The 16,743-nt window shown below is 44.2% G+C and overlaps 1 protein-coding gene across 2 annotated transcripts in view; it reads right to left on the reverse strand.

The window, feature by feature from the left end:
- LOC145350758 (synaptosomal-associated protein 25) overlaps positions 1–16,392 on the reverse strand; it is a 118,179-nt gene extending 101,787 nt beyond the window's left edge. Inside the window, exon 1 of one of the 2 annotated variants that reach the window (XM_080200022.1) lies at positions 16,185–16,392. The gene's annotated coding sequence lies outside the window, so the exon portion shown is untranslated. The remainder of the gene's footprint in view (positions 1–16,184) is intronic. The other variant, XM_080200021.1, reaches the window with a different exon arrangement.
- Between the last annotated feature and the right edge of the window lie 351 nt (positions 16,393–16,743).

The raw sequence follows: 16,743 nt of genomic DNA on the forward strand, positions 1-16,743 counted from the left end.
GGTATGTTATGTCTGTATAGCACGCAAGAAACAATACTTTTCACTGTATCCCAATACATGTGACAAAATAAATCAAATCAAATAACTGGAAGGAGCACACTCCTCATTACCACATGAATTCATTACCACAGGAAGTAGTTAGAACATAGAACATAGAACATTATAGCGCAGTACAGGCCCTTCGGCCCTCAATGTTGCGCCGACCAGTGGAACCAATCTAATGACCCTCTAACCTAAACTATTCCAATGTTATCCATATGCCTATCCACTGACCATTTGAATGCCCTTAAAGTTGGCGAGTCCACAACTGCTGCAGGCAGGGCATTCCACGACCTTACTACCCTCTGAGTGAAGAACCTACCTCTGACATCCGTCCTGTAATTACCACCCCTTAATTTAAAGCTATGTCCCCTTGTGTTAGCCATCACCATCTGAGGTAAAAGGCTCTCACTGTCCACCCTATCCAATCCTTTGATCATTTTGTATGCCTCAATTAGGTCACCTCGTAACCTTCTTCTCTCTAATGAAAATAAATCCCTCAGCCTTTCCTCAGTTGATGCCAAAACATTGAATGAATTCAAGAGGCAGCTGGATATAGAACTTGGGGCGAATGGGATCAAAGGTTATTGGGAGAAAGCAAGATTAGGCTCATGAGTTGGATGATCAGCCACGATCGTGATGAACGGCAGAGCAGGCTCGAAGGGCTGAATGGCCTCCTCCTGCTCCTATCCTCTATACTTCAACCCAAACCTGGCTTAACACTCAGGGGAGGCAGAGTTTAAACTCCAGACAGAGTTTAAGAAGCTTGGGTGCAGTTAAAAGAAATACAGGACCTCAAAAGGTAGTAGTAATCTCTGGATTACTCCCAGTGCTACGCATTGAGAGCAGAAATAGGAAGAAATGGTAGATCAATACATGGCAAAAGACATGGTATTATAGGCAAGGTTTCAGATTCCTGAGACACTGGGACTGGTTCAAGATAGACAGATCACAGCTGAACAGAACAATGTCCAATCCCCTTGCAGCCAGGTTCACCAGTGCTGTGAGGGAGGGCTAGAATTAGATGAGCCGGAGATTGGGCAGCAAACTGTAGTATTAAAAAGTATAAACAAGGTGAACAGAGTGATGCAAGAACAATAGTGTAGTGACAACATGAGATTTTAACACCCCCATTATTGAATGGGGCAGTGACTGTGTTGAAGGGAAGAGTAGCAGGGGGATATCAGAATTGTGCTCAGGGGAATTTTCTTGATGAATATGTTTCCTGCTCATTGAGGAAGAAACATTGATGGATCAAATCCCCAGGCTTGGAGTGGGTCGAATGGTGACTATCACAAAGGGGGAGCATCACAGGAATAGCAATCATAGTATCATAGAGACCAGGATAAAGAAGGACTGGAATCACTTAATTGCAAGAGGCCTAATTTCAGAGAATTGAAGAAGGATCTGTTCTGGAATCAAATCTGATTAGCACAAATATAAAGTTATTTGAATAGATTGGACAAGATGGGGCTGCTCTCCTTAGAGCACCAAGGTTTAGAGCGTTCCTTAGAGCACTCAGATTTTATGGAGGTTTTTAAAATCATGAAGGGTTTAGATAGAATAAATAAGGAGGAACTGTTTCCAAAGGCTAAAGGGTCGATGAGCAAAAGGGCACAGATTTAACGTGTTTGGTTAACAAAAACCAAAGGATTCACATGGAAAAACGTTTTCATGCAATCAGTGGTAAGGATTTAAGTTAAGTTAAAGTTTATTTATTAGTGTCACAAGTTGGCACACATTAACACTACAATTAATTTACTGTGAAAATCCCCCAGTGGCCACACACCGGTGCTTGTTCGGGTACACTGAGGGAGAATTTAGCACGGCCAATACACCTAGCCAGCAAGTCTTTCAGACTGTGGGAGGAAACCAGAGCACCCAGAGGGAAACCCACGCAGACACGGGGAGAACATGCAGGCTCCAGACAGACAGTGTCTCAAGCTGGGAATCGAACCCCGGATCCCAGGCGGTGTGAGGCAGCAGTGCTAACCACTGTGCCAGCGTGCCAGCCCCGGATTGCACTGCCTGGCATAGATGATGGATACAGATTCAACGACATACCTCCCAAGTGGAATCGTAGAATCAAAAGAAAAGTACAGGAATAGGGGAAAACAGGGGGATGGGGGGCAATTGGATGGCTCTTTGAAAAAAATCAGTGCAGACTCGATGGGCTGAATGGCTCAATTCTGTGCGGTAATGTTCTATTCTTCTTTAACAAAGCTTTAGGTCCCCTGTCCTGCAATCACATTGCTCTTTGATTAATACTTCTGTCTCGGAATGTTTTAAAGATGCAGCTTGTGGTCGTAGCTACATAGGATATCATCAAGAATCCAGCAGTGTGGACAAAGATTACATTTCTGCAAGCTTAACAACTTGGCTTTAGACTGCGCATTTCTGATTTTAACGGTTAAATTAAAGCATGCTTCCAGCGTGCGTAATTATTTTTCAGAGCTTTGGGACTAGGAGGCTGCAGCTGTGGCCTTTTTTTTAATAAGCATCAAGGTCCCAGTCATATTACATAATAGAAAATAACAAGCCGAAAGTAGCGCTTTTGAAAAAGGGGAAAATAAAAGTCTCCTCTCCAAAGAAATGTTGCAGAAAGGGAGATTTTCAACTGGTCGTGTGTGCTCCTCACGATGTCTCTGCACCAGAGTGCAACTTTAATCGCAGCGCCTAACGAAAAGGGGATGAAATTCACAACTGACTTTGCGGATGGTGTTGTCTTACCTGCAATGGTTGACTTTTGCCAGCAAATAATACTCGTAAACAAACCTGTACCATCTGGTGCTAGTAATCAAACTCAGTACAAAGCCATTTAATATGACTGAAGTCCTTAAAATCAAAACAGGGCAACCAACAGGCAAGGTGGGGGCTGATATTCCGGAGCTCAGGAGTAGAGGATAGAGCTACAATTCCTCCACCAATTTACCCTGTTTGTGGTTTATTAGGCATGCTGGTGCAATAATAAAAACAAATTGTATTTATACGATACCCTTGGCGTGGGAAAACATCCCAAGACACTTCGCAGTCATGTCTACCAGACAGAACGTGACCCTGATCTCCAGCGGGAAATGGTCTGACAGATGGTCAAAAGCTTCATCAAAGAGGGAGCTTTTAAGCACTGCCTTAAAGAAGGAGAGGGAGAGCTACAGATATGGGAATGATTAGACAGGAAATTCCAGAGCTTAGAGTCCAGGCAGCTGAAGACCAGAGTTGGAGCAAAGAAAATCGGCGATGCTCAAGAGGCCAGAATTAAAGGAACATTACAATTCCAAACCATATCCTGTGCAAATCGTAGCAATGGGTTCAATTCCGGCCAGGGCAAGTGGTGGAATTTGAATTCTATAAAATACAATTGCTGATTGTCGGAAAAGCCCATCTGGTTCACTAATGTCCTTTTGGGGAAGGAAACCTGCCACGCTTACTTGATCTGCCTACATTCTCTCTTCCACCTTCTTCCTTCGGGAAAGATACAAAAATCTGAGGTCACACACCAACCGACTCAAGGACAGCTTCTTCCCTGCTGCCATCAGACTTTTCAATGGATTTACCTTGCATTCGGTTGATCTTTCTCTACACCCTAGCTATGACTGTAACACTACATTCTGCACTCTCTCATTTCCTTCTCTATGAACGGTATGCTTTGTCTTTATAGCGTTCAAGAAACAATACTTTTCACTGTATGTTAATACATGTGACAATAATAAATCAAATCAAGTCAAATCAAATGTGACTCCAGATCCACAGCAGTGTGGTTGGTTCTCAACTGTCCTCTGAAATAGCCTAGCAAGTCACTCAGTTTCAAGGGCAACTAGGGATGGGCAATAAATGCTGGCTGGCCTGTGTCCCACGAATGAATTAAAAAAGACCCAGGGTTATGGGAATATTTTAGTGAGTTTCATTTGACCTTCTCTGGATCTGTGGCCGAAGCCCCCTTTCCTGTTTCATCCAGAATTCACACATTTGATAGCATTACTTATAGCTTTTAAAATCCTTAAGGTTTTCTTTTATTAATGAACAAGGTTAACAAACCTATTGCAGACACAAGAATCGCTCATCAGAACAAAGACAAGAATGTCAAATTTCCAACTATCACAACAATTTATATTACACAAGAAAAGGGTACAAATTGATTGGCATTTCAGAGACTGATTGACCTGCAGCAGCCGCAGTTAGATGTGATTTTGTGATGGGGCAGCACCTGTTGAACAATCATGTGTGCACTAATAGTTGCATTAATAATCAATTTAAGATAATCAGTTGAGCTCATAATGGGGCTCATTTGCTGGAGGCGACATATACTTATACACTAGGACCCATTTTCTGTCAATAAAAGGAATATGTTCAAATTTGCACCTTTGTTTGAATTACTTATAACCATGGGGAGCCTATAGTACCCCTTCATAGAATCATTGAAACCCTACAGTGCAGAAAGAGGCCATTCGGCCCATCAAGTCTGCACCGACCTCAATCCCACCCAGGCTCTACCCCCCTATCCCCTTGTAGAAAGGAAACAATATTTTCTTTTCATCTCAGCTCCTACTGCAGTATAGAAGAGAGGTGCATGCTTTAGACCGGGTAGCACTTTGTAAGCCTGAAGGGACACAATGGGCCAAATGGTTTTCTTCAGTACTGTGAATATTTCTATGTTTCTATATTGGCAACATCATTCCTCTCATTCAATAATCTACTGGTGCAGCACAACTTGTGATTTGATTTGATTTACTGTCACATGTATTAGTATACAGTGAAAAGTATTGTTTCTTTCTCACTATACAGACAAAGCATACCATTCATACAGAAGGAAAGGCATGTGTGCAGAATGTAGTGTTACAGTCATAGCTCGGGTGTAGAGAAAGATCAACTCAATAATTAGGGGCAATTTAGGGGCTAAAAAATTAGGGGCAATTTAGCATGGCTGATTCACCTAACCCACATTTTTTGACTGTGAGAGGAAGCCAGAGCACCCAGATGAAACTCATGCAGACACAGTGCAACCTCCACACAGTCACCCAAGGCCAAAATTGAACCAGGGTCCCTGGCGCTGTGAGGCAGCAGTGCTAACCACTGTGCCACCGTGCCACCTCCCTATGGCAGACTGAGTGGGGAGGAACCGCGAGAAGGAAAGGCAGATCCCACAAACGCCCAAATGGATGGCCCTTATCTCTGGCCTTTGTCTTTAAAATTCTCTGGCCCATCCTCATGTGTTCTCCTGTACACCAGTGACCACCTTTCCCAGTGACACTACTGAGGTATCAGCCTCCTGATTGGGCCAGCAGCAACAAGAACCATCCCTGCCGCCCTTAATTGTATACTGGGAATGGAGGCAACCAGTTAGGAGGCTGCCCTGTGGTGAAATTGCAAGTGTGAATTCAGGACCTGCTTCCCACCCGGATCCAGGTCACTGAATCGCAACAACAACAACAAACTGAATGTAACTTCACACTCATAAAAATTTAATTGAACTCATATATTTAAGAGACTGTTGTTGATATTAATCTTAGTGAAATGCTCTGATGGAATTAAAACTGCTTGAACTTCAGAACTAGCACACGCCTAACTAGCTTTCTGTTGGCAAGGCAATGGTGGCATTGTGGTCATTTTTTAAAAATTCATTCATGGGACATGGGCCTCACTGGCTGGCCAGCATTTATTGCCCATCCCTAGTTGCCCAAGGGCAGTTGAGAGTCAACCACATTGCTGTGGCTCTGAAGTCACATGTAGGCCAGACCAGGTAAGGACGGCAGATTTCCTTCCCTAAAGGACATTAGTGAACCAGATGGGTTTTTCTGACAATGCTTTCATGGTCACCAGTAGATTCTTAGCTCCAGGTATTTTCAATTGAAATCAAATTCCACCACCTGCCGTGATGGGATTCAAACCCGGGTCCCCAGAACATCACCAGATCTCTAGATCATCTCGTAATATCATTAAACTAGTAATCTAAAGGCCCAGGCACTGAGCGCATGAGTTAAAATCCAACCCTCACAGCAGCCAGAGGAGTATAAATTCAATGAATAAAATTTGTCTCCATCATTATGACCATGACACTATCATCAATTGTTGCAAAGAGCCATCTGGTTCATGAATGTACTTTAGGGAAGGAAATCTGCCTTCCTTACTCGGTCTGGCCTACATGTGGCTGACTCTTAAGTGCCCTCTGAAATGACCTAGCAAACTGAGCTGTAAAGAATGGATTACAAAATGTTGTCCTCGCCAGTGACGACCACATCCCTTGGAAGAATAAATAATAAATGAAAGGCTTTCACTGACTAGATTGAAATACAAACCCAATTTTGTGCTTGATAGCCCTCCTGAGAGACATTTTGGGAGATGTTCAGATATTGAAGGTGCTACATAAATGTAAGCTGTGGTTGTTATATCTGATAGAGGTTATTTGTTGGGGCATTGCTCACAGATGAATTGATTCTCTTGAAACATCTTCCACTCTCTGCCTTTTTATTACGTGTGCAGTTTTTAATTTAACTCTGTCTCTGATTCCTGTACAATTGCCTCTGCAGTCTTCCGTTTTAGAACTCTGTGTATACTTCCATTACGCTTCCCAACCTGTGCATTTATGATTCATCTTTATGAAGGGAAATGGTTTCTCTAGGCCGTAGAGATAAGGAGTCAGCCATTTCAACTGAGGAGAAAATTGTCAGTGAGAAGGTTGTGAATCTTTGGAAATCTCTGCCCCAGAGGCTTTAAAGTTTAAGCTTATTCATGCTACAGGTAGGCTTACATTAACATGAAGTTACCATGAAAATCCCCCATTCGCCACACTCTGGGAGAATTTAGCACGGCCAATAAACTTAACCAGCACATCTTTTGGAATGTGGGAGGAAGCTGGAGCACCCGGAGGAAACCCACGCAGACAATGTGCAAACTCCACCCAGATCCAAGCTGGGGTTTGAACCGGGGTCCCTGGCGCTGTGAGGCAGCAGTGCTAACCACTGTGGCACCATGCCACCCCAGCGAAAGAGCTGTGGAAGTTCAGTCATTGAGGCTATTCAGGGCTGAGATGGAGAGTTTTTTTGCCTGTAAGGGAGTGAAGCAATATGGAGATTGGATAGAAAAATGGAGTTGACTTCAAAGATCAGCCATGATAAAGCTGGTTTACATAGCAGTATAGAAACTAGAAAGAGGAGAAGGCCATTCAGCCCCTTGAGCCTGCCCCGCCATTCATTTTTCATAGAATCCTTCCATGCAGAAGGAGGTCATTTACTCATCGGGATGGCGCAAACCACAATCCCACCCGGGCCCTATTCCTGCAACTCTCTATATTTACCCTGCTAACCCTCCTGACACAATTTAGCATGGCCAGCTAACCTAACCCACACCTCTTTGGAGTGTGGGAGGAAACTGGAGCATCTGGACAAAACCTATGCAGACATGGGGAGAATGTGCAAACTCTACACAGACAGTGACCCAAGGCAGGAATTGAACCCGGGTCCCTGGCGCTGTGAGGCAGCAGTGCTAACCACTGTTCCATGGTGCCATTCCATCATTTTTATCATGGCTGATCATCAAATTCAAGATCCTTGAAGGTTCATGTGGCACACGCCTATTTCTATTTCTTACACTTTTAAGATCTTTCCTAAATCTGCTCGCTGGTTACTTTTTCTCACTTTCAGTATCCTGTTACACACTTTCTATCCATCTATTTTTCTCTGTCTCTCCTTCTCTCTAATAACTTGATGGTTGCCATCAGCGGGACAAGGCTTATTAATTGAATCAAATCTGCAACTTGATGGTCATCTGTCAATTTTGCTTTTCCTCATCCTGTGGTAAGATCTTGGAGCTATTTTCCCTCAAGCTTTTTCATTCTCCTTAATGAAGCCATCCATTTGCGCAAAGCCCATTTTGCCAAGTTTCAATCCCTCCAACTTTCCCCAAACACACTATCTTGCTTTCTGTCTTTCTATGCACTGTGTTGAACCTAGTGACCTGTGAACATTCCTCAGGTACATTATTTTTCGGGCACAGGCACAGCAGACAACCAAAGGGATCAAAGTTTGAGAAGAATGAGCTCTCGATGCACGTGGCCTTTCTCAGATGCAATACTTGCATTGGTAAACAGCTGAATAGGATGAATCATGTTTTGCACAGCATTAGGGGATGTTCATGAGGTCACCAGTGTATACCAGACCATGTGGGAAAAAAACTAGCTGGAGCATTCAGATGTGCAATAGAAAATTCATGAGCTTTTCTTCTATTTAATCATAAAACTCTACACAGCAGAAGGAGGCCATTTGGCCCAAGTCTGCACCAAACACAATCCCACCCAGGTCCTATCCCCATAACCCCTCATATTTACACTAGCTAGTCCCATTGACACCAAGGGACAATTTAGCATCATTAACCCACCTAACCCACATATCTTTGGACTGTGGGAGGAAACCAGAGCACCCAAAGGAAACCCACGCAAACAAGGGGAGAACATGCACACTCCGCACAAACAGTGCCCCAAACTGGGAATCAAACCCAAGTCCCTGGCACTGTGAAGCAAAAGTGCTAACCACTGTGCCACCGTGCCACACCAGTTGGTTAAATGTATTTATTATGCTTTAAAAAATAACAATTTTGGGCGTGTACCTTGAAAATCAGTGAATATCTGCCTTGGTAATTACACTCCCACTCTTCATTTTTCAACACAATGAAACACAACTTTTGCGGCAATTCAGCTGGGATGAAGTTTAGTGGATTGTGGTTGGGGAAAGTCAGAGGGGTTGAGACGCAGATGGTTGCTTCATTAAGTAGAAGAAAATGGCTTTAGGAAAAATAGCCCCGAGAACTTACCACTGAATGAAGAAAAATAAAATTGACAGAGATAGCAATCAAATTGCAGACTTGATTCAATTAATAAATCTCATCCCATTGACTTTGTTTATTCATTCATGGGATATGAGCATCACTGGCTGTCCACCCCTAGTTGCCCTTGGAGGACAGTTGATAGTCAACCACATTGCTGCAGCTCTGGAGTTGCATGTAGGCCAGATCATGTAAGGACGGCAGATTTCCTTCCCCAAAGGATATCAGTGAACCAGATGGGTTTTTTTGACAATGGAGGAACTTCTTCAACCAAAGGGCTGTGAATCTGTGGATTTCCCTGCCCAGTGAAGAAGTTGAGGCAACCTCATTGAATGCTCTTAAGTCAAGGATAGATAAATCTTTGAACAGTAAAGGAATGAAGGGTTATGGTGAGCGGGTGGCTAAGTGGAGCTTAGTCCACAAAAAGATCAGCCATGATCTTATTGAATGGCGGAGCAGGCTCGAGGGGCTAGATGGCCTACTCCTAGTTCTTGTTTGATGTTCATCAGTAGATTCTTAATTCCAGATATTTTTTATTGAATTCAAATTCCACCATCTGCCCAGAACATTAGTTGAGTTTCTGGGTTAATGGACTAGCGATAATACCACAAGGACACCCCCTGCCCATAGTAACCCTAGACATATCAATGAACATTGTAAAAACCTGTCTAGTTCACTTCTTTCCTTTATGGAATGAAATCCACCATCTTTCCCCAATGGATACAGAAAACAACTATAAAGGTCTGTTATTAAAAAAATCCAGAGGGTTCTAAATGATAGGGGGAGAAGGCTATTGTTATTTGTCCCTCAAATTGAAGAATTTCTGGAGAATAAGATAGCTAATATTTTACTTTTCCATTTTCATTCACCAGTTCTAGTACTTCCCTTTTCGTTTTTTTAAAGTGTTTATGTTTATACTGGGATACGATTGCATGGTTGGGCATTGGGATCATCTGGCAACACATTTAAGTTACCGTTGTTCACGTGTATGTCAAGACAATGGCTGAGATTTTCCAACCCCACCTGCCGCTAGGATCTTCCAGACACGTCGTAACTCAACGAACGCTTTTAGCTGGCCCACCGCTTCCCTGTGGTAGGCCTGGCCATAGCAGGGATGGAAAAAGAAAGTGGCAGGCCGTTTTACTGTGCAGGCATCAAATCCGAACACAATGCTGTCCTCAATCGATGTGCAACAGTATTGATTCATGGGATCAACTTGCTGAGATGTCATCATACACATACAAAATAAATAGAATCCCTACAATGCAAAAGAGGCCATTCTGTCCATTGTGTTCCCACTGACTCACTGACAGAATATCTTATCCAGGCCCTATCCCCATAACTACACATATTTAACATGGTTAATTCACCTAACCTACACATCTTTGGACCCTAAGGGGCAATTCAGTTTGGCCAATCCACCTAACTTGCACATCTTTGGACACTAAGGGGCAATTTACCATGGCTAATCCACTTAACCTACACATTTTTGGACACTCAGGGGCAATTAGCTCAGCCAATCCACCTAATTTGCATATGTTTGGACATTAAGGGGCAATTTAGCATGGCCAATCCACTGAACCTACACACCTATGAACACTAAGGGGCAATTTCCCATAGCCAATCCACTAACCTACACATCTTCGGACACTAAGAGGCAATTTAGCGTGGGCAATCCACCTAACCTACACGTCTCCCAAAGGAGTGGTGGGAACACCTAAGTACTGACGGTTGCACCATTTCTGAAGGGTTTCCACTGTAGTTTCACAAAGTTATGTCAGATAGTATGAGAGTGAATCACCAACGCCGGCTTTCCACCAATCTGTTACAGAACACTTAGCACCCTGCCAGGAAAATGATTTAGGATGTGATTGTCATCAAAATGGTTGAATCAATGCATTATACTCAACATGCCTTCCTGAGCTGAAGGCAAATATGTAAAAATGCATCTTTATCAGACAAAGATTACTGGATGTGGGCAATAAGTCAGAATTCATATTGTCACACATCTCATACCCAAGGGTTGGCCAGCAGTGAATGCCAATCATCATGGCACATAATATTTATAGCGGAGGTGCAGAGATCTGTACCAACTGCAAAATAGCATGGCATAACAGCAGAATCTGTACAAGGATTTCTCACAAAATCCTCCAGAAGGAGAAACTGGGAGGGTTAAATACAGTCTCATGTTTTGGCACTGGAATGAACCTCTTTTTCCATTGTTCTACTAGGAAGGAGGTGGCAGACAGGGAAGCAAAAGTTTAATCAGGATCTCAAGCAATACCATGAATCGTAGGTAAGTTGGCATTCCCGATTTGCGTCCAAGAAAACGGGGGCATTTGTCCTCAGTAATGAGTGGACAAATATACTAAGTTTCCACAGATGTATTCTCCAGTTTCTCCTCATCTTTTATTGTTCACCTCCAGCAGGTGAGAGCCTCTTAGATTTGTGCGGTCAAACTAGCAGTAGGACTAGGCCATCCAAACTTGCTCCATCATTCAATATGATCAGAGTTATTCCCTTATCTCAGTGCAATGCCCCTATACTCTTGAAACCTTGTCCCCTTTGGAGTATAGACATCTATCTACTTCCTTCTTGAATATATTCATTGCCTTGGCCTCCACAACTTTCTGTGGTAGAGAATTTCACAGGTTCACCACCCTCCTCACTTTGGTCCAAAATGGCTATCGCCTTATCCTGGGACAATGAGCCCTTGTTCTAAACTCATCAGCCAGAAAAAAACATCCTTCCTGTATCCAGTCTGTCCAGCCCTGTCAGAATCTTATACATTTCAATGAGATCTCCTCTCATTTGCCTATATTCCAGTGAATACAAGCCTAATTGACCTAATCTCTCCTCATATGACAATCCTACCATCCTAGGAAGAAGTCTGGTGAACCTTTGCTGCACTCCCTCTCTGGCAAGTATATTTTATCTTAGGTAGGGAAACTGCACACAATACTCCAGCTGTGGTCTCACCAAGGCCTGGTACAACTGCAGTAAGACATCCTTACTCTTGTATTTAAGTCCTCTTGCAATGAAGGCAATAGATCATTTGCATTCCTAACTGCTTGCTTTACCTGAACGGTTGCTTTCAACGACTGGTGTACCAGGACACCCAGATCCCTCTATACTTCAACATTACCCAATCTATCATCATTTAAGTAACATAAAAGCAAAATGTTGGAACCTGAAACAAAAACGGAAAATGCCGGAAAATCTCAGCAGGTCTGACAGCATCTGAGAGAATGGAGCCAATGTTTTGAGTCTAGGTGACCCTTCATCAGAGCGGCAAAGGGTCATCTAGACTTGAAGTATTGGTTCTATTCTCTCATCACAGATGCTGTCAGACCTGCTGAGATTTTCCAGCATTTTCTGTTTGTGCACCATTTAATTAATACTCTGCCACTCTGTTTTTCTTACCTGATAACTTCACATTTCTGTCGTCTTACATAACACTTTCAGCTTCCCCCTTAATTTGGCTGAAACAGGTCTAGCAACAAGTTAGGTAAGTCAAAAATCGATTGTCTCAGCTACAGGAGAGGCGGGAATTCCCTGTGAATTCCACAAGGAAAGTCACAGCCCCATCTGACCTGGACTCACTCTCACAAGACTCTACTTTAACCTCACCCCTGCAAAATACACAAAAATAAAGGGCCATTGTTGCTATCCCTCCGACTGATAGCCTCTCTGGCACTTTGGTATGCTTGTTCCAGGTGGGAAGTGAACTGCTGGCATTTAAATCAGGCCTGGGAATTAAAATGCTCTGAGCTTGGAATTTAGGACATTGGCCACATTCCTGTATTTATGTCAACCTGTTAGCTACTTTTTCCTGCAGATCCGTGAGGTTCAGAATGCAGTCCAAACACATTCAATAGACATATCGACTGCAACAATATAAACATATCAGATGACTTCATCGAGTCACAGAAGCCATAGAATTTCTACAGTGAAGAAGGAGGCCATTCTGCCCATCAAGTCTGCACCAATCACAAGCCCACTCAGGCCCTATCCCCATAATCCCAATTTACCCTTGCTGGTCCCCTATTCCCGAAATCTAAATTTACCTTTGTTAGTCCCCCCGACACTAAGGGGCAATTTAGCATGGCCAATGAACCTAACCTGTACATCTTTGGATTGTGGGAGGAAACTGGAGGACCCAAAGGAAACCCACACAGACACGGGGAGAATGTGCAGACTCCACACAGACGGTGACACAAGCCAGGAATTGAATCCAGGCGTCTGGCATTGTGAGGCAGCAGTGCTAACCACTTGTCACCAGGCCATCTCAATGTTCCCAATATAAGTCTAAAAGGTACAGCATTCTGAAAAAGAAAAACCTCAACAATTTAATGAAATTGTTTTCTATTTGTTTAGTTAATTGCAGGATTAATCAATTTTATTTGCAGTCAAGTTACTCGGTTTTATTCAGTTAGCTGGTCAGCTGGTTTGTGATGTGAAGTGATGCCAACGACGTGGGTTCAATTCCCGTACTGCCTGAGATTAGCCATGAAGGCCCTGCCTTCTCGACCTTATTCCTCGCCCAAGGTGTTGCGATCCTCAGGTTAAATCACTAACAGTCAGCCCTGCACCTCCAAAAACCTAGAGGATTAAGGGAGGCAAAAGCTACTAACTCCAGTTAACCTGCTTCCCAAAGTCAGATAGTGCACAATTACCTCCCCCAACATTACCAATGCCACCCTGCCCTCCATCAAACCCCCCCCCCCAATTCTCCTAATCTTCTCCACAAGACTCCCAACCTTCCTGACACTGGCCGCCAACATTATCTTGGTTTACAATCTTATCCCTTTTTCACCTTCCAGTCTTCTCTGTGACTCCAATCTTCTTCTCCACTCCCCTCACCAATCTTACCACTGGACACCAATCTCCCCACCGCTCCAGACCCTAATCTTTCCACCAGTCTCAGATTTTTACCACCCCATTTTGCCAAACCCCCCCCCAACTTCCTCACTCCATTTCCTACGTCTGGACTACCATTTAAGGCCTAAACATCCTATCAGCCAGTTGGCCAAGCCTTACAATCTATGGTCTAGATTTCATTCGTAGGACATAGGCGTCACTGACCAGCCAGCATTTATTGCCCCATCCCTAGTTGCCTGAATGCAGTTGAGAATCAACCAGATTGCTGTGGCTCTGGAGTCACATGTAGGCCAGACCAGGTAAGGATGGCAGATTCCCTTCCCCAAAGGACATTAGTGAACCAGATGGGTTTTTCTGACAATGGTTTCACGGTCATCAGTAGATTCTTAATCCCAGGTATATTTTTTAATTGAATTCAAATTCCACCATCTGCCGTGGTGGGGTTCGAACCCGGGTCCCCAGAACATTAGCTGAGTTTCTGGATTAATAGTCCGGCGACAATACAACTAGGCCATTGCCTCTCCAGTGGTGACAGAAATGGGCATCATCAGCCACAACAGGGCATACATTTGACCCTCCCTGGGTTACAATGCCCTTCCTCACCTCTATCCACCTGCTCGCTCGCTCTCTGCCTCCAATTTAGTAATGATGTGGACATGCCAGTGTTGAACTGGGGTAAACACAGTAAGAAGACCTCCAAATATTATCCAATTATTCTAATTCCAATTTAATATTTAGCCCATAGCCTTTAAAACTCACTCCATACAGCCACCTAGCACTGAAAATTCACAACTACACTGCAAAGCAGCAAAATAAGATGGGAAAATGTTGGGACAAGCGTTGTGAATTGACAATGCTGTCACCAGGAGTGGTGGAACATTGTGACAATGGGGGTGGGGTGATGGTTTGTGTACCATGAAACAGTTTTTCAAATGAACAGACATTCTTAGCTCTGAATGGAGGTTCTGGAAACCATCCAATCAATAGTTTCAAATGTTATCAAAGTGCCCCCCCACAGACCTCTACAATGATCACCAGTCTTTTAAAAGCATGAAATCCCTGACAGCACAGTGGTTAGCACTGCAGCCTCACAGCACCAGGGACCTGGGTTCAATTCCTGGTTTGGGTCACTGTCAGTGCAGAGTCGGCACGTTCTCCCCGAGTCTGTGTGGGTTTTCTTTGGGTGCTCCAGTTTCCTCCCGCAGTCTGAAAGATGTGCTGGTTAGCTACACTGGCCATGCTAAGCTCTCCCTCAGTGTACCCTAGTGCTGCAGTGTGGTGGCTGGGGGATTTTCACAGTTACTTAATTGCAGGGTTAATGTAAGCCTACTTGTGACACTAAGCACACTTTTCGACCCAAGCCCCTTTTCCTTTCCAGTAGCCTACAGTAACATGACCAATATGCTCCTGTATGTCACAGCCCTAATCCTATTTTCTTGGGTGACCCTCTGGCATCAAGCGTTCAGGACACTGGACGTTCCCCGGTGAAGTTTCCAGCTCGAACTGGCCTGAATTTAGAACTTTGATTTGCAACTGAATTCTCCCCAGACATTTCCCGAGAACAATAACCACAGGTGGAGCCACAGTGCAACACAAAAAAAAACAAAGCGCAATAATGTAGAAAAAACACAATGAAAACACAAATATGGGAAAACACCCAACACAATAACCTTTCCACTTAGATCAAGCCACGTCCATATTTCCCCCGGAGACACGTGGAAGGATTTTATTTGACGTAATTCCGTGAAGATTAGTAGGTGGCTACTCATGGAAGTTTAACAAAGCTCAAATGATGAAAGAGCTAAATAGCCCTGGATAACACATCAGGCGCTTACGCCGGAGAGACAGAGAGAGAGAGAGAGACCATCGGAAACGCCTTTAACTTAATGCATTGTTCGCAACATGGAGAATAAGCTCAATAATAATTGAAGCAGTAGGCAATTTCCACAGAGCCCCCAGGTCTGGGGAAAGCTCAGGACATGCTCCCGCTTCCTCCAGCCACAAGAGATTTACCCCTTTGTTGAGAGGGGGGGAGGGAGTGGAGGGGAGAGGGGAATTTTCCAGTTCCTTCCCTTGCAAAGTAGACCTTGGGCGTGTCTGTGGTAAAACTGAACAAGCGATCGGGGCGTTCTGAAACATACTGGAGAGGCTGGACAGAGCAGTCCAGATTGCCTTGATCTCAGCTGCCGCTGTCCAAGGTACTGAAATCTCCCAAAGGCAGCAAGGAGATTAAATCCCGTGTATTAAAACAAAACACACACACAGGGAATGACTGGGTGCATTCGCCAGAAGTCCCATTCAAAAGGATATCTACAAATATATCTGCATATTTTTTTAAGAAATAGAATTTAAATAGCTAGCAATTGAGTTAAAATAGCTAACGCACTGCTTGCTGGCCAGGGACTTCCCGTGCGCGCTGTGGAAGTCCTGCACAATCGAAATATTCTCACCTGGGCTTGTAGAAGGAAGAAATGTTGGGGGGCAGCTCCCAACTTCTGTTAGCTTGGCTGGATGTTGTAGGAGAGACAGGGTATCCGCTGCCGCTGTTGCTTTGCGAGCGATGCCTCTCAGTACGTGTGTGTGTGTGTGTGTGTGACTGTAGCAAGTGCTTGTCTAACCCTCCCCACTCTCTCTCTCTCTCTTTCTTTCTTCAATGGCAACAGCTCTGGTCCCCATCGAGCATGTCCGCCTTTGACGTCAGTGCTTTATATAGACCTGGCTGAGAGACCAACATCAGACACTGGCTTTGAGTCATCGGCAGCTGCTCCCAGGATTTCTCTCTCCCCACCACCCCCCCACCTCCCAACAACCCCATCCCCACCCCTCCCTTGGCACAGTTGTTCCAGAGTATGTGCCCCTCGCGGGGGATATGGCAGCGCCTTCCCTTCCAAGAACACGCCAGCTGCCCGACAAGATATCAACTTCTTCAGGGCAATTGGGGATGGGCAATAAATGCTGGACTACTCATTCCCCAATATATGTAAAAAGAACTGAAATGCATCGTAGCTC

This window comes from Carcharhinus amblyrhynchos, chromosome 12 (assembly GCF_965287045.1).
Source record: "Carcharhinus amblyrhynchos chromosome 12, sCarAmb.v2.hapA, whole genome shotgun sequence".
In the NCBI taxonomy this organism is placed as follows: Eukaryota; Metazoa; Chordata; class Chondrichthyes; order Carcharhiniformes; family Carcharhinidae; genus Carcharhinus; species Carcharhinus amblyrhynchos.